The sequence below is a fragment of the Aedes albopictus genome, chromosome 3, assembly GCF_035046485.1.
Source record: "Aedes albopictus strain Foshan chromosome 3, AalbF5, whole genome shotgun sequence".
NCBI lineage: Eukaryota > Metazoa > Arthropoda > Insecta > Diptera > Culicidae > Aedes > Aedes albopictus.
The window spans coordinates 328,478,895-328,498,448 of NC_085138.1; the positions used below are offsets into that span (position 1 = coordinate 328,478,895).

General features: G+C 39.7%; 1 protein-coding gene across 4 annotated transcripts in view; it reads left to right on the forward strand.

Annotated features, from left to right (window-relative positions):
- Positions 1 to 19,554, forward strand: part of LOC109426944 (titin-like) — a 202,133-nt gene that overhangs the window by 24,152 nt on the left and 158,427 nt on the right. For 2 of the 4 annotated variants that reach the window (XM_062842888.1, XM_062842887.1), the window contains exons 1-2: positions 11,613 to 12,227; positions 12,385 to 12,618. The gene's annotated coding sequence lies outside the window, so the exon portion shown is untranslated. Of the gene's footprint in view, positions 1 to 11,612; positions 12,228 to 12,384; positions 12,619 to 19,554 lie in introns of those variants that run through there. The other 2 variants (XM_062842889.1, XM_062842890.1) reach the window with 2 other exon arrangements.

Below are 19,554 nucleotides of genomic sequence, written 5' to 3' on the forward strand. Positions count from 1 at the left end.
CGTACGGCGTGACGCCGGCGTCGCCGCCGCCGCTGCCTCAAATTACTATACACGCCGCCGCCGGTGAAAACTGCTTCGGCGCACACGTCTGATGGAAGACCCCATATCTACTGACGGTGGCTGGCAGCAACGACGGACGGTGGCAACGGCGGCGGCATTGCGGTGCGCCGGCGCAAAAGATGCAGCCCAGCGAAATTATTATGCGAATTATCTGCTGCAGCAGAACCTCGCCTCGCTCACTCGGGAAAAGCTTGTGCTGTGCTGGCTCTGGCTGGGCCGTGGTACAGTGGTGTGTGGTTGGTGTGTGCTAATTTTCGGTGGAGCCTGTGTGTGCGCTGCGCAGTGCAATAAACTGTTATGCTGTGTATGATGATGATGAGGGAGAGACGGACGGACGTTATTTATGCTCCACGCCAAGAACCCATGGACCAAGGAATGCGGTGAACGAAAGCAGTCAGTGTGTTGTGGCTCGATCGGGGTGCCGCGGCATCGGAAGGCCAGGATTTCTGGTGCATAAATGGCATGATTTGCGGTTGCTGGATCGGCGGCGGCGGCGACGGCGGTAGATGCGCAAAATTGAAGCAATTGAATTTTATATCATCAGATGATGAGTGGTTGGCTTCGGTTACATTCAAATCAAGAACATTAGACTTGAGTGATAGGCGGATGAAATGGCGTACCTGACGTTTGTGGTAAACAAGGTTAGACACGCTTTGGTTGGTTGCAGCTCTTTTTGCAACTGGGTGTTTTGTTTCGCAAAACGACGTTCATTGCATAACATCCGAATGTTTCGCTGTTTTGCACACGTTACACCGTGCGTATGGGCCATGAAACGCTATCTTTATTATGGCTTGCGATAAGTTTGTCTCTTCTTTGACTTTTCTAAAAACTTTGACCTATTCATTTACTATTATCGGAAGAACTGTTTTAACAGTCAACAATAGACAGGATTTTTTTCTGAACCTTTAAGAATATAATCAGAAACTCTTGTCAAATTTCTCAATAATTTCAGCCAACATGTCTGCACGTATTATGCGTAATGTGCAAAGCCTTTACCTTCCGCTTCCCTTACTGAAATTGCTTTAAGAAGCTTTGTACCAGCGCCTAGAAAGTAACTAATCTTACATTTGTAATTTTAGGCAATGAATGTGGAATTATTTATTCAAGGCTTGAAAAAGTCATTTGCATTAGTGAGCAGGGCGGTAAAACTAAGTGACGATCCTCCGGGTTCTGCATTAGCCACACTGTACAATTGTATAACACTAGAATTTCCTTCTAAATCGTCCCATCTAAGTCTCAATTGAACACAACTCATCAATGGCCTATCGTTTCGTGTTCCTCTCGCCATCACAATTCGTCATTAAATACCGCTTTGGTAACCGACAACTAACTCAAGAAACACCAATCTCCTCAGCATCACAAAACCACACAGCCTCGACGGTATTCAACCTTTTCCCTATCCCGATACGGCTCCTTCTGTTCCATTAGCTCAATCGACCACCGGCCGACGACCGCCACACCGGCCACCGTGCCACCACTATAGATTGGCTGTTGTGTAGCATCGTTTCGACTTTGCATTTCGCGTCTGCCCAACCCATCAAAGCACCTAACCTAAACTGACTGCTCGACTGGTGGTGAATGACTCCCCACGATAGCAAAAAAAAAAAAGGTGAAAATCGTGTGAGTGCCGGAGCTAATCTCTCCTCTACGTAAGGCTTCTTCCTTTTCCTGTGCGAAAGCCGTTGCCATTGCGCGAATGAAGATTTGACAAAAAAGAAAGAACGCTTGGCACTACCCCGACAAATTCCGGCAATTACAAGCACTAATGATATATACCTACCTATGGCATTCGGAATGGTGGGTCTTCCGGACATTTTCGAAGCACAAATTACCTCTATCAGACCATCCTAAATAGTGAAGCAGAGGAGGGGAGTTCACCATAGTCAGCGTCGTTTCTGGGGTACACCCAAACAAAATATACGTGAATCTTTTCTTAGTATTACTTACCTTACCGGTCAGACTAAAGCCTGAGTTACCTCTGCTCCACTGGATCGGCCCACCTAGCTCGCTGCGAACCACGTCTTTTTGTACCGGTCGGATGAATCTTCAGAACCATTTTAGTCGGGTTGCTATCCGACATCCTGATGACGTGACCCGCCCACCGTAGCCTCCCGATTTTCACGGTGTGGACGATAGCTGGGTCTCTCAGTAGCTGATGCAGTTCGTGGGTCATTCGTCTTCTCCAATTCCCGTCTTCCATCTGCACTCCGTCGTAGATGGTACGCAACACCTTCCGTTCAAAAACTCCAAGGGCGCGTTGGTCCTTTGCACGTAGGGTCCATGCTTCTTGCCCCGGTGTATTCAGCGTTTTGTAGATAACAGTGAATCAAAATACAACCATCGCGCAACAATAACGACAATGTCGCAACCTGAATTTGTTGCGACATTCTACCCAATGCGACATAGGTTTGTCCTAACTTGAACAGAATAGGACAAAGATCGTGCACCACGAGTTTAGAGATTTCTAAGGCTTGCATTGTGATTTTCGAGCAGTAACTTCGAGTCGGTAAACACTGCAACGCTGCTGAAGATGTATCATCAAAAAAGTTCGATTTTGGGTTGGTAATAATTGATTATTCACGAGATGAGAAGTTAGGGCCCATATAGCCGAGGCGGTAAACGCACGGGTATTCAGCATGACCATGCTGAGGGTGACGGGTTCGATTCCCGGTCGGTCCAGGATCTTTTCGTAAAGGAAATTTCCTTGACTTCCTTGGGCATAGAGTATCTTTGTGCCTGCCACACGATATACGCATGCAAAAATGGTCATTGGCAGAGGAAGCTCTCAGTTAATAACTGTGGAAGTGCTCATAGAACACTAAGCTGAGAAGCAGGCTTTGTCCCAGTGAGGACGTTACGCCAAGAAGAGGAGAGAGAGAGGAGGAGTTGAGAAGTACGCAACAAAAACAGCTTTCGTTTTGTCTGCAACAAAAATTTTCGAGATCATGTCATTATCTGTTATCAATTGGGATAAAGACTAATCGCCGCGTCTTCTTTGTTGCTTGTTTTGTGCTTCTTTTGTCTGACAATTCTCTTCACTGGTAGATAATAAACTTCGTGTGACAGCGAACTTTGTTCGATCGTAGAGTTCTGCTGAGTCCAAGTAAGCTCGATTTCCTGCCACAATGCGACTCTGAATTTATCTGCTGGTGTTGTTGTTGGCGATCACCAGTAGGGCCAAGTACACGAATTCTTGAACCGCCTCGATTTCCTTACCATCGATAGAAATTCGGAGTGGCGAGCGCGGTGATTCCTCCCTGGAGGCCATTGCCATCATGTACTTTGTCTTCGACACATTAACGATCAATCCGATACGCCTGGCGTCAATCTTCAGTCTGATGTTATTTTCCGCCATCGTCTGAAATTTACAAGCTAGAATGTCAATATCATCAGCGAAACCAAGCAACTGAATGGACTTCGTGAAAATCGTTCCACTCTTGTTTATCCTCGCTCTCCTTCTTACACCTTGTTGAACAACAAGCACGAAAGACCTTGCCGTGACCCTCTACGAGATTCGAAGGGACTCGAGAGCGCCACTGCTACTCGATTCATCGTCGCCTTGATAAATCATATCAGTTTATCCGGAAATCCGTATTCGTGCATAATCTGCCATAGCTGGTCTCGATCGATGGTATCATACGCCTAATAAAAATCGATGAACAAGTGATGTGTGGGCACGTTATATTCGCGGCATTTCTGCAACACCTGGCGGATGGCGAACATCTGATCCGTTGTAGCGCGTTCACCCATGAATCCAGCCTGATATTGCCAATGCCCAGCCAACACGCAGTCGTATATGATGTAGAATAGGATGCTAAAGTGGAGGCCATATGCGTTCATGCTTCCATTTAACCACGTGTTAAGTGTACGTATACACGGAAAAAAATCCATTCCCAAGACCATGAATATGACTCATAGTTTCCCGATATTTTTATGATTTTATGTTATAAATATACACCATGATTAAATTTTATGATCTTATGATTGATTTCACCATAACGCTATGCACCCGTTATTGTTTTGGCTTTCGACGACCAAAAATGGAAAATATAATCATGAAGCTATGATTAAATAAGCTGGGATCATGAGTAGCATTCATGAAGCCAAGAATAATTTTCATAAACCTGGATGCAGATCCTGATGCTTTACCACCAGATTCATAAAATTATGGTTTGGTGAGGTAGAACCATGCATAGAATTCATGGAATCAAAAAATACTTTTATGATTCCGTCGTCGTCGGACCTATATGCTTCTCAGTCAAATTCATAAAATCATGGTTGAGGAAGATGGAACCATGCATAGAATTCATGGAATTAAGAATTACTTTTATGATTCCGTCGTCGTCGGACCTCAATGTTTCTCAGTCAAATTCATAAAATCATGGTTGAGGGAAATGGAACCATGCATAGAATTCATGGAAGCGACCATGAATATAATTTATGAAAATGCTTGTTTCTATTCATATTTCTGGCCAACTCATTCATGATATTATGAATTTTAATTATGATATTATGAGTTGGCAGACATCATAAGAACATGATTTTTTATTCATGATTAGGGGAATGGATTTTTTTCCGTGTATGGCCTCCACTTTAGCATCCTATTCAACATCATATACGATCGTGTGTTGGCTGGGTGAACTCTCTTGCAATCGGTGATAGACGGCATAAAATTTGAGAGAGTATCTTGTAGGCAGCGATCAGTAGTGTGATCGCGCAATAGTTCCCGCAATCCAACTTGCCACCCTTTTTGTAGATGGGATTCACGACACCTTCCATCCATTCCATTTCGGTAATACTTCCTCCTCCCAAATCCTCCCAGTGTTTCTCCACCGTATTTTAGAAACTCGCTTGGTAGTTGATCTGCCCCAGCGACTTTGTTGTTTTTAGCCGGCCATCCTCCTGCTCAATCTCTAGGAGATTAGGGGCTGGGTATCTTTCGTCCTACGCACGTACTCCTAGATCTGTTACCACGCCACCTTTGATGCTTGGCACGCCGCCAATGAGGTGTTCCTAAAATTTTCTTGGCTTTTAGTTTTATCAAAAAAAAAAAAAAAAAAAAAAATACGCCATAGAGACTTGCGTTAACTGCTCTATAGTATAGAGTGTCCCATAAAGTATGGATACAACTGTGTAAAGCGAGAATACAATCATTTTCCTAACAAATAAATATGTTTATATGTTTGCATGTTTATTCGAAGTATTTTCTTTGATACCTGTACCTTTTAGAGATTTTCTCCTTCATTACATTTGCAATTGGTAGTGGCAAAGATCTGAGAAAAAACGTGTTTCTCAAAAAATTCAAGATAGCTCCCGAATTCACTATGACCGAGTTGACCTTTCAACAGCAAATAGTAGTCTTTCTTTTTTGTACAGCATTTCGTCTTAATTTTAATGAGGATTTTAAAGAAACTTTTGAGTTGAAATAGTTTACAAAAATCGGAGTTCGCAGATATTGATGAAAATCTAATTAGTAAGAGGACCATAAATTCCAGTAACCAAATGCATTTTTTTAATTTTTTTAAAAGTCTTTCAGAAAATCACCCCATAAATCATTTCTTAAGACAAAGTGTAAATAGTGGGTCTACGCGGGGATATTTTTTTTTAAATAAATGATCCTATCTTTGTTCAAAAAAATCCCTATGGATTTTCCACGAATTTCTCTATCGAATTCTTCTGAAATTCCTCTGGCAATTTTTCTAGGAATTTCTCTAGAGAGTTATTCAGGAATTCCTCCTGAAGAGAGTTCTTTAGAAATTTCCCCAGAAAGTTCTTCGAGAATTTCTATATGAATTATTTCAACAATTTATTACTAGTCATTCTCCCAGATTGTGCTTCAGAAATTTTTCTCAAATTTCCTCCAAGGCGTCCTCCAAATGTTCCTCCAGGAATTCGTCAATTTCTTCAGAATTGGTTCGGTGATTTTTTCAGAATTTCTTTTAGGAGTTTTTTTTTCGGAATGTCTCCAAGATTTCCTGCACAACAAAATAACTCCTGCAATTCATCCACATGTTTCTCCAGGAACTACCGTAAGTATTCCGTCAGGAGTTCCTCTGGATATTTCTCTAGCAATTCCTTGAAAAACTTTCATTTCAGAATTCTTCCATGAGATTGCAGAAGAAATTCCTCCTAGGATTCCTTCAGGTTATTTCCAGACGATCGTAGAGAAGTTTCTCCAGGAATTATTTTAAAAATCGCTTCAGGATTTCCCTTCAAAAATTCCTACAGATATTCTTCCAAGAATTCTTCACTTTTTTCAGAAATTATTTCAAGGTTTTCTCATAGAATTCCTCTCAAAATGTTTCTTCAAAAACTATCGTGGACGGTACTCCGGAAGTTTCACCTAATAATCCTCCAAGGATTTTTTTTTCAGAAATTTCTTTTATGATTTTTTAAGAATTTCTTCCCCGGGAATTTCTTCAAGGATGTTCACAGGAGATCCTCCTGGGATGCCTCCAGAAAGTTTTCCAAGATTTTGTCCAGGAAACCCTCCAGGGAATTCTTCACAATGTTTTAAACTCGACTTATTGTTTTTTTTGTGTTAATTTATTTTCACTATACTGGAGCGTGGCTATTAGCGCTAAGTTTTCCGTTGTTCGGAAGATTTGAAAAAGCAGGAAAAGTAAACATCAGTTCGACGTGCAAAGAAACAGTGGCGTAATTGTATCGCCCCAAGCAAACTTTTGACATGGAATGAGTTGAAAATTATAAAATCTATCCTTTATCTACGGGAAAATGACGAAATATTGCTACATTGAGGTTGTTATGAGCATTTTATTCGTTTTTATCTGAAAGAATATTGTGTTCCTAATGTTGCGGTATTTGTTCCTATTGTTGCGGTATCCTATTGAATTATTGGCTCTTTATTATAGGGATTTTCAGCCCGAGGCTGGTTCATCCCCGTAGATAAGGCACATCCTATTGAAATCATATAGGATACAGAGTTGATGTACACGTGCTGTAGTCCCATGTACGGGAGCCACATGGCAAGCGAGCTCCCAGGAGCTCTGTACATTTTGAGACTGGAAGTTGTGCGCCTCATTTTTTTCAAGATGTGTCTCATGAGCTTCGTCTCATGCGCTGGTTAAATTAGAAAATTTCACGACAAAAACTTCCTAAACGAACGAGAATTGAAACCTGAACCTTTGCATTGAGAATCCCTAGTCGTATCTTATAGACCAACCAGACACTTGAGTTGTGTACAGAAAAAAGTTGTTGAGGTTCTTCGTTACCAAGAAGTTGTTTTTCACCTTAGATACCAACAGCTCACGCAGCGCATGAGACGAGCTCCCCGGGAGCTATGTGCCTAGCTCGCACCCACCAAATTTTCGTGAGCCTCCTAGCAGCGCAGCACACTGCGATTTTGAAGAGCTGGGAGACAATTTGGTGGGAGGCTCGCTGTCACATTTATGTACACATGAGCAATGGGAAACTCTGATAGGATACCGCAACAATAGGAACACAGCAGTAAACATATTAAGAAAAAAAATTATATAAAATAGGTTTTTGGGCAAATCTTAAGCAAATGGTGCAATCTCATAATTTAAGCACAATACATCTATTAAAAATGCCTTATGGTAATATTTCAGTCGAAAAAGTGCTCAATAGGAGGCAATCAGTGAAGTACTAGATTGAAAGTAGTGAGCTGGATTTTTGTATGGTGAGATGTTCAATTCTGCATTTCTGCAATGAAATGGTACAAACGGCGTGGGTTATATGAATTCTTGGCTAATTTGATGCTGTTTGAGCAAAAGTTTGGGTAACTTTGTTGTTGTCCTCCTCTTCTTGGCGTAACGTCCTCACTGGGACAAAGCCTGCTTCTCAGCTTAGTGTTCTATGAGCACTTCCACAGTTTTTAACTGAGAGCTTCCTCTGCCAATGACCATTTTGCATGTGTATAACGTGTGGCAGGCACGAAGATACTCTATGTCCAAGGAAGTCAAGGAAATTTCCTTTACGAAAAGATCCTGGGCCGACCGGGAATCGAACCCGTCACCCTCAGCATGGTCATGCTGAATACCCGTGCGTTTACCGCCTCGGCTATATGGGCCCTTAACTTTGTTGTTGTATTATTCATTTCATGCAACTTCAACAACACAGTTACCCAAACTTTTGCTCAAACAGCATCAAATTAGTCAAAAAATCATAATACCCACGCTGTTTGCACCATTTCATTGTAGAAATGGAGCTCACTACTTTCAATCTAGTACTTCACTGATTGCCTCCTATTGCCATTACTGCAACATCAGGTACTACCACAACGAAGGGAACAATTACCCTAGCAATTATTGTACAAACTGTACACAATTTAGTGCCTTTTTCCTTCAATCCAAGATGAACACAAAACTAATGATGATTTGTCAAACAGAGCGAATTCCACTAAAAATTCAGCAATCCAGCTGAAATTCCTTCAGAGAATCTCGCAACATTACTTTCAAAGATTCAGGCAAAAATTCATCCGGAAATTTCTGCAGGAGTTCAAACAATGATATTTTTAAAGAAATTCCTTTAAAAATATCTCCAGAGTATCTTTTCAGAAGCTTATCTAGGCGTTTCCCAAGGTATTCGTTACTACAGGATTTCCTCCAAAACACGTCATTTGGATTGCTCCAGGAATATTTGCTAAATCTTCTAAGTATTTTGGGATTCCTTCAGAAACTCCTACAGGAATTGATTCAGAAATTTATCCATGTATTTTTCAGAAGTTCTTCCAGAAATGGCAAACCAATTACTGAATGGAGTCTTGAAAGAATACATTAAGGAATTTTCAAACAAATCGATGAAATATTGCATGAAGGTAGGCCTTAACTACCTTCAAAGATTCTAAGAAGAAAAGTAAAAAATGTTTGAGAAATTTCTGGAAAGATTCTTAGTGAAACTCTCGAAGGAATCTTACAAAAAAAAAAAAAATCTACGAAAATTTCAGACAACGGCACAGGTGGATTTTTTAAAGAATTCCTTCACTTGTTCCGAGGGAGCCTTCGATGATGTTTTGAAGCAGAACTCTCGGGAAAGAACTCTTGGGGATACTATGGGAGAATATTTTTAGATGTATTTCATATACAATTTTTGAAGGGATTAGTGAACACAAATCCCCTACAAAAGTTAAATTTCTGGATGGAAATATTAAGGAATTTTTAAAATTAATGCCTGGAAGAACCCCTGCATATATGGAGTAAAACCTGAAGGAATCTCTGCAGAAGTTCCATCAATAGTTTCTGAAAGAGCTCCTGGAGAAATTGAATATATTCTCAAGAAAAACCCCTGAGGAATTTCAAAACGAAGCATTCTTTGGAAGAAAATTATAGTACCGTCGTGCGGGGCTTCTTTTTACACTTTTTCATGATTTTTCAACTTTATGACATTATAACTCCCAGAGTAGTGAATGGATTTCCACAATTTTTACACATAATAATTGTGAGTATGTATGTAGGATGTATGCAAAATTTGAACTAAATCCATCAATAAACAAAAAAGTTGTTCATACACCAATCGGACACATCTCATATAGAACCAGATGGGGACTACTTTGGACATTTTTATCTAAAACACAATTACATTTCAAATTCCAGGTTTATTTAGAAAACTATTTTGTACCAATACTGTAGTATACTATATCAGACATGATTTCAATAAATTTATGCGTTTGAAGATGGTTCCGTGCTACCTTTGGTATTATGAGCAGCGTGATATTGCTATATAAATAGCCTGAAAAAAAGGACCATCAATCCTTTATTTGGGTGAAATGGTCATGTATAATGTATAACGATACAAATATTCGATTGTATATGCTACGTTGATATATTTTGAATGAATTGATCAACCCTTTGAAATTTATGAACTGTAGAAACAATGCTTAGAGACTAAATGTTCTGATACATTATGCATATTTCATTGATTTATTCGATGTTTTTTCGCGTCCTGACAAGCAATAAACGGTCTGTTTGAAAAATAATTTCAACCAAATGAAGGGGAAACTATTGCTTCATAATAGTCCCAAAGACATCAAACAGATTTGAACCATATTTCGAATTCAAAAAATCCATATTCGAAAGTGTCCAAAGTAGCCCCGCATTTCAAAAGTAACCCCGCACGACGGTATATTCTTACAGATAACTCCTGGAGAATCCTTATAGAGAACATTCTGATAGCATTCCTGGAGGATTTTTTTTCAGAAATGTAGGAAGCAATACATGAAGGAATAAATGCACGAACTTCTGTAGCAATCCTTGAAGGAATTTCCTAACGAATCCCTGGAGGAATCCCAGGAGTAAACTGAAGAAATCCGTGGACTAGCCCTAAGCTCGCCAAGTCGCGCTTCACCTGATCCGCCCATCGTACTCTCTGCGCTCCATGCCTTCTTGTGCCTACTGGATCAGTCGCGAACACCAACTTTGCAGGCTTGTTGTCCGGCTTTCTTACAACATGCCGTGTCCACCGTATCCTTTCGGATTTGGCCACCTTCTGGATGCTGGGTTCGCCGTAAAGTGCGCACCGTCGAAGATTGTTCTTAGCCCGCGTCGCTCGAAAACTCCGAGTGCTTGCAGGTTCTCTTCGAGCATTATCCATGTCTCGTGTCCGTGGAGGACCACCGGTCTTATCAGCGTCTTGTACATGGTGCACTTGGTGCGTGGGAGAATCTTTTTAGACCGCAGCTACTTCTAGAGCCCATAGTAGGCACGACTTCCATCGATGATGCGCCTTCGTATTTCACGGCTAGCATTGTTGTCAGCCGTCGGTAAGGATCCGAAGTAGATGAATTCCTCCTCCACCTCGAAGATATCTCCGTCTATTGTCACATTACTACCTAGACAGACGCGGTTGTGTTCGGTTCCGCCTGCCAGCTTGTATTTTGTTTTGGATGCATTCACCACCAGTCCGACCTTCCCTGTTTCGCGTTTCAGGCGGGTGTACAGTTCTGCCACTGTTTCAAAGGTTCATGTCATCCGCAAAGCACACAAATTGACCAGATTTTGTGAAAATCGTACCCCGGTTGTTGAGCCTGGCTCGTCGCATTACACCTTCCAGAGCGATATTAAAGAGTGGGCATGAGGGTTCGTCACCTTGTCACAGTCCCCGGCGAGGATATCCCGAAATAAGGCCACCCCCGATATTTTGTCAAAGGCCGCAAAGTGATCTGACGGGTAACCAATTGATCAAATTTTCAGTGGATACCCCTATTTGGTTCGATTGGAAAAGTTTGACAGAATGGGACAGTTATGGTACGGAAATGGCTAAGCAACCTTGAGGAAATAAAACGAAGAAGACACAAAAAGTGGTCGAAACGTAGGACAAAATCAAATAATATCGTTTGAACTCTTCGAGACTGTTAGTCGTTTCTGTACCATAACTAATTTTGTTCTTTAGATGTATTTGAAGCGTGGCTTCGTTATATCTACACCTTACAATAATTGTATGAATCCCTAGCACTCGTTGGTTGGGTGTAGAACGACTTCATGTGTGGCAAGTTGCTCGCTTTTTTACTAAAGTTATTTTTTGCTCAACTTTTGATCTCTCTCCACTCCCTGCTAGAAGCGAAGATCCAGGTGAGAGATAGTGTAAACCTCGCGATCTATTTGGTGCCCAAATTGGTGTCTTCGTCGTCTCCGTCCGTCTTCGGGTGTTGAATGAATGAAACGAAACCATCACTTTTGCTGAGCCGTGTGACATCAATTGTGGAACAAGTCTACGTGTGAGTTTTCCTCCTCTGCCTTTTTTTCTGACTTGTGTGGTGTGGCGCGCAATTCCCGCCGTTCCGCGTTTGTTGAGCTCAAGTGTTTGACGGCGCGCGATGATCGCCCCCCATCCATCTACGCGCGAAAAGGCTTTGTGAAAGAGCGAGAGAAAACCAGCTGAGTCAGAAGAACCACAACGCGAAGCACCCAAAAGGGAAGAAAAAGTGTGATTAAGTGAAGATTTAACGGATCAGTGATAAATTGGTGGAGTGTGAGAGGTTGCCCCGAAGAAGAATAGAAGAGACCCCGCTACAGCAGAAGACCCCGGAGCACCGGAGACCCGCCGCGAACGAGTTGTATCTAGGTTTGTGCAAGGGGGGAAGATTCGCTGGAGTCCGTGTGTGAGTGCCGCTGCCGGTTCGAGAGGAGTGTGTCGCCGTTGATTTGGCTGTTGTTTTGAGATATTCCAGCGCCACAACCTACGAAAACAAGGTCAATGGGAGATTTTGTTCATTCTCTTCATTCTTCGGGCCTTAATCGGTGGGATGGTGAATTTTGATTAGGGCGAGTACGGGGGCCAACCTCCCCGGCTTGGTTTCGAAGTTGGGCGACTGGAAGAGTGAAGAAGATCGTTAATTAATCGTTCTAGTTTGTGGAAATCACGTCTGGGAATTGAATACACGGATAATTGATACATTACGACGAGTGAGAACCTAAGGAGGAAGTATAAGTAAGAAGAGAAGATTTGAAGAATTGTGCACGTGGAGAACGTAATAAGGGATTGTGTTGGAAAACATTGTGTGGAAGCTGTTGGGGAGTACGAGAATCATTATCAATCACGCCGGAGAACACTCTGTGGAATCCACTGGAAAAGCGACTACTGGTGAGTAGCTAACTCGGATTGGCATGGGGAAGAGTGTAGAAGTTTAAATGGTTATACGTACGTGAATCGTCGGTTGATCAGTACCAGTAAAATGAAAGTGCATTCTCGGTAGAGTTCTGTTATTTATTGTTGTTGGGTGATTATTAGCTGCGGTAATGAAATTCTTTTGTTTCCACGGTAATGAGATACGAGAGGGTGAGAATGTGGAAAAATATGCTGTTCTGTCATTGCTGTGGCATTTCAAAGTCGATGTGTTGGACATCGTTAGCAGGTTGTTAGGGCATTAATTTATTCCTGATTGATGCCCCCACTGTTGACATTTGATGCTGAACAATTTTGGGCAATTTTACGTAATGAGTCGTGGTTGCGTTGTGGGTAAAGAGACTCTGCTTGAATATTGTTAAATTCTTCTTTTTTTTGCTCTACGTCCCACGGTGTTCTATGAATGCTTATTCATTTACTATCTGAAAGCATTCTTTTCTAAATATTGAACATTTTACAATTATGTATCTCGTAGACCCCACCAAATTACACATTTTTGCTGCTTTTTTGAAACAATTTTCGAAGTTTCGAGTACTATTTTTTTTTAGAATGAAATGTGTCATTGGCATTAATTCACGTAACGTATTTTGGTCTACTTCTCATCGGCGATCATCACACGAATTCAAAAAAATGTCTCACTGTTATACTTTCAACAGCGAATAATTTTACAAAATCTGAATTCTACCAAAGCATTCGACATTCGATGCACACAATAGCTCGATGAATGCATTCAGTGCAGTCACGAGCTCGCCAACCAACATCATCGGTTCACCTTGTGCAATCCTATAACAAATTCCTTCGTTTTCGGGTTCAGAACGGTCACACGCCAGAATGCGATCACTCCATTCTAGCATTTAAACTCCACTTTATTCAAAGATTGAATCGTGATCCGCTCAGCACGAGTCATTGCATTGGGTGCAGGGGCGTAAGGTGATAAATTCTCAAATCACCCGGTGCGGTGTTGTTGTCACCGCAATCAAAATCGCGAGCGGACCGGTACGGTGGTGGTGGTAGACTAATGCACGTATCCACTCACGCAATCCCATACAATACTCACTCACTAATCCGATTTGTAATCGAATGGCAGTCAGTCGCACAACGCAAATAAAACCGAGTTCGGTGACACTACTGTTGGTGCGGCGAGTCGCGAGTGACTTCATCGGATTTGTTGGTAAATAAATACACAAAGCGACAAAGGGGTATTGTCTCTGATGGTGTTCACGATTTGAGGCTTACATCATTTTCAATTGAAAATTTTGTGAGCTGCGGAGATGATTCTGAAACTTCCGTGATTCAGTGTTTTCCCGTGGAGATTTGAGCATGTTATGGAACAGGAATTTGTATTTGTTGAATTTCTGCCCATGGTTTTGCTGATGTATAGTTACGGGGTGTCATCATAATCATAATCATTGTTCTCAAACTTTGAAGATGCATATCTCGAGTTCTACTGCATCAAATGGAATGGAATTGATCGTTTGTATACTTACATGTGGTGAATATTGACTAAGGTTTCAGTTAGATCAGTTCACTGGAACTGGAGATTTGAATCGTCAAAGTTTTAAGGGTTGATGATGAAAGAGATGGTAGATGGCAAAGTTAACACGGTGTCCCGTATCACCTTAATGCCGAATACGGGGTTTGGCGATTATTTGAGAACGAGATACATTACAGTTCATTACATGTGCGTTATTTCTACGATAATGAAAGTTTAAAAGTTTGTATCAAGAGCACTGAGAGTTTTAGAAAGATGCAATTCACAAAGAAAGAATAATCGGGGAATACTCTAGCCTTTAAAAATTGTTAGCTGATCCTTTATTAACCCTAGAGTAGAAATTCTCAAACTTTTTCCGCTTGCGATCCACTTTTGATGGGTATAGAATTAGGCGACATGCCAGCACGTATTTCCGCAACAAATCATCATTACAGAAAATTGGGACTGACTTTTTGAATAAATACATTTTATCTCTTTCAGTGCTTGGTGGTCTAGTCCTTTCAATCCCTGGCTCAGAATATCTTTGTTTTCTATTTGTTTTTATAAGCCTAGCAGTACACTTCCGTGCTCTGAAATCCGTGTGCTGCGGCACGCAAGAAAAATGTTCGAAAGCTTTTTCATTCTACGGTAGCTAAATAGAATCCATAAGGTTAAATTTTGAGTTTTTATACCAAGTATTGTACCAACTGGATATACTAAGGCTAAAACAATACAATTTTAGTGATGATTTGGTAATAAATTTGTAGGTAAGCTCAACTTGGACTAATTTCCTTGAAAATGACCGTTATATTAACCGTCCAAGACGCGCGCCATCAAACAACCGAAACTGCACCGCGCTCACGCTGTATACGAAAAGCGAGGTTTTTTGGTAGTGTTGTACTTTTTACAACAGCGCGCGAGCTGAAGGGTTAAATATACACATCATAAAACATAATGTTTGCACAAAATTTACCACTATAGGGATACTAGCATGTTTTAGAAATGAGAATGGTATGAATCAACAAGATAAGATGCAGTCAAGGTAAATGGGCATTTTTGTTAAATTTACGTTTTATTTTGCTCAAAATAGAACGGCTTCGTACTTCACTAATACATAATCTCATATTTTTTTCTTCTGGTCGTAGTTGCTACTAGCAATGGTGAGGACAGAAACCAAATTTGTTTCAACTTAAAACCATTACTCAGTGAAATGAGACAAAATATTCATGAAGTGGTGTGCGTGTCTGCTGAAATGGACTTACGACACATAAGCGACAGGCCCTAAATAAATTTACTTTGAAAATCCTAATAACAGATGTGAAATTAATTTAATTTGATTTTGTATGAGAATTGAGAACTTCTTGGACACGGTGTATAAATGTATGCTCATAGCCATCTCTAGAACTATAAACTGTCTGAAAAAATTCCTTTCCTTCCAACATTCCGCACAGTGTAAATCTATCATATAACGCCGAAAAGTTATGCAACCAAGCAAACAGTGCCGCTCAAACAAGTGCCGGGCAAAAAAGACACAAAACAGTAACTAGAAAATTTTTGTTGGTGACAAAAGCAAAATTACAATTCTCCTCGTGAATAATCGATTATTACTAATCAAGAATCAAAAATTTTTGATGGTAGATCTTCAGCAGTGATGCAGTGTTTACCGACTCAAAGAAACCTCTCGAAAATAGCTATGCAAGGTTTAAAATTCTCTAAACTTATGTTGAACAATCTTTTTCCTATTCTTTTCAACTTGTGACAAACTTTTTTTGCATTGGGTGGAATGTCGTAACAAATGTAGATGGCGACATTGTCATTATTGTTGCGCGATGGCCTCACACAATCTATCACTTTACGCCCGACATCCACGCACCAATGCGTGAACCCCTAGCCAAAAATAAACATTTCCCAAGAACACTCCGACATCCGTATCCGCAGATGATTCAATGGTGGCAACAAGTGATTGCAATCACTTATTGCCCTTCCCATCCCTAGATTGACTTGTAACCTGACGTATCAGGTGCTATTGTCGTCAAAAATAGATGGTTTTCATTTCCTAAATACTTAAGATGCCTATTGGTCCCAAGCAGCCTCATTGGTTCGTTGTGTGAGTGTAGCTGGTCTGGAGATATTGGAGTAACAATTATGGGCGGTCAATCAAGCTCAAGCTCAAAAACATTTATCGCTTTCATTGGTTTTGATAAACTTACGTTATCAATAAATCTTACAAATTTATATATACACTCCCGTTCAAAAGTTTGGGGTCGCCCCCTCAAAAACATGTCATTTTTTCAGGCCCATATCTCCGCCAATTTGCGTCCGATTTCAAAACCCTAGGTTTCATTCAAAAGATAATAAGTCAAAGAAACTTTGAACATGATTTAAAAGAAACTTTTTCAAAAAAATTTGTATGTAAACTTAACCCAAAGTTGCCAAATTTTCTAAAAAATGAATATAAATTTACGGCAGTGTCGCTGGAAGTTGGGTCGACCAAATTTTAAGATGAGAGCGGTAATATGACCCATTTTCTATTAGCTTTCAACTGCTTTTTACAGAACTTAGCTAAAAAATCTAGAAAAAAAATATTAGGTAAATTAATTCTTGATGTCATCGACCAAAAGTTTGGGGTCACCCCTCAATATGATGTATCGGCCAAAAGTTTGGGGTCACTTTCGTAAAACATGGAAAAGTGATTTGGTGATATCTTCGTCATCTAAAGTTCAATTTTAATTATTTTTGGCTCATTTCAAGGATAATTAACTAAATTTATGTTTGATGTCTTCAACTTAACGTATTTTACGATTTTTGTATATAAAAATGTTATGTAAAGTTAGCACATTTTACCACGCTTCAAAAAATGAGGCAACTTTACGTTAAGTTTTAGTATGTAAATTTCAACAAATATGTGTGGTTCAATGTCTATGCAGTAAGTATCATTCATTTTGTTTCAAATAAGCCAAGAAGAATTAAAATTGATTGAAAGATGGCAAAGATATCAACAAATCACTTTTCCATGTTTTACGATAGTGACCCCAAACTTTTGGCCGATACAGCATTTTGAGGGGTGACCCCAAACTTTTGGTCGATGACATCAAGGATTAATATACTTAATAACTTTTTTTCTAGATTTTTTAGCTAAGTTCTGTAAAAAGCAGTTGAGAGCTAATAGAAAATGGGTCATATTACCGCTCTCATCTTAAAATTTGGTCGACCCAACTTCCAGCGACACTGCCGTAAGTTTATATCCATTTTTTAGAAAATTTGGCAACTTTGGGTTAAGTTTACATACAAAATTGTTTGAAAAAGTTTCTTTTAAATCATGTTCAAAGTTTCTTTGACTTATTATCTTTTGAATGAAACCTAGGGTTTTGAAATCGGACGCAAATTGGCGGAGATATGGGCCTAAAAAAATGACATGTTTTTGAGGGGGTGACCCCAAACTTTTGAACGGGAGTGTAGATTTTTTTCATTTACAGTGCTCTTTTTTTTTGAAAATGTTTCAGTATATACTTGTCTCTAAAATTTGGAATAAATTAGTAAGTTTATTATACAAATTTAGCCAATATGCTTCCGTGCATCAGTCTAGAATACCTTACAATTTTGGTATTCTATCACACATTTCAGATATATACAATTTACACAGCCTTTGAAGATATGGTAGTAATTTTCAAGATTTGCAATAAATTGAGATTTTTTATAATCAATCAAACAAATCTGTTCTGTTGTCTATAAAACTTCAGATTATCGAAATTCAGCAGAATGATACTAAAGTTAGGTTTTGCCGAGGTTCGGTAATAATAATACACGGTTTAGGGACGAAACGGACAAAAGAACCTAAAAATAATCTGAAATATCAAAAACCAGTAAATGGGATGGAAATAAACAGATTATTCGGAGCAGATTACCTAACGTTGGTTGATTTCTTGTTGAAATTTATTAATTTTAGCTAGTATTCATTATTTCAACATATTTTTTTTTTGAAATTTTAACTTTTGAACTTGGCATGTGAATGTAACTGAAAATTCAAACTGTAAGCAACAGCTTGAACTCATTTTTTTCGATAACACAATTCAATTCTGAAACTTTACCAGAATATTAAACCTTCTGATTGACAACTTACAGTTTCAGGATCAATTTTCAAATGCAGATAGTAGTTTCAACATTTTATACACTCCAGATTAGGTCTTATAATACAAAAGTTTAAATGGAATAGAAATGAAATCTAGTTTCAAGAAATAGCTCTGCCGATTCTCCAAGTGAGTACGATGTATAATTTGGCATCGAAATTTGTTCAGCAATCCGTTTTTAAATTTCTTTGAGAATACTTTTGGCGAAAGTCCTTCTTGCGATTGCTTCGATTGTTATATTCTTTGTATTTTAATTGTGAATTGCTTTGGAAACTGCTTCAGCAACTCTTTTGGGGGTTCTTTCGACAGTTTATTTGTAAATTCCTTGTATTCCTTTGTTTTGAGAAATCCTTAGGTAATTCTTGTTAATTTTAATTCAAACAATCTTAGGAAACTTTTTTAGAGACCCCTCCGGAAATTCCAAGAATCATTCGTTTGGAATATTTTCAGCAACTCTTTTTCTGGGTTTGTTGTACAATAGAGTTTGAGAAAGAAATACTGATTCTAAAGAGAACTGCTGAAGGAAACTTCTGGAAAAGTTACCGAATCATTTTTTATAGAAAGTTCTGGAAAACAGCTGAGAAAATTTCCAGGATGTTTGCTGAAGGAATGAAAAACAATTCAGATGTTCCCAATAACAAATAAATTATTGAAGAAATTCTAAAAAATACCGATATAATGACGGAAGGTTTGTACAGTCTAGACTCCTACTACACGGCTTCCGTCCACACGGACACCTATTACACGGATTCATATTACACGGCAATCTAGGAATCCCAGAGCTTATGGGATTTCACTTAATTGGGGGTGTGAGCAAATATCTCAGACGTATTACAAGATAGCGCCATACTTTCTTTGGCAAAGTTGTAGTACTAGAAAAGATCTATCAATCACACAATGCCAACTAACATCCACTTTGGCACTTTGGCCGCTAGAGGCGCTATGTAGTAGAGGTTGCTATGCACAACTGTGTTCATAGAAATAGCAGTGAAAGTCGTTTTCCATACTAAATGGCCAACTTTGGCATGCTGTAACTTTGTTCTCGTATGAGCGATTGAGCTGAAAATTTTACAGCAAACTACACGCACAGAGAACAGACATCCAGGCTAGAACAAATTTCATTCAGAAAGTTGGGTAAGGATTTGAATCTTCACTTGAGTAAGGTTGCAAACCAATGCACGATGAAAACACTAACGCCACCAAACACCATATTGCCACAGTCAGTGGTGAATTGAAATATTTCATGTGGTGAATTAAATTAATATGGGAAATTAACCGATTGCAGCGCCACGATGT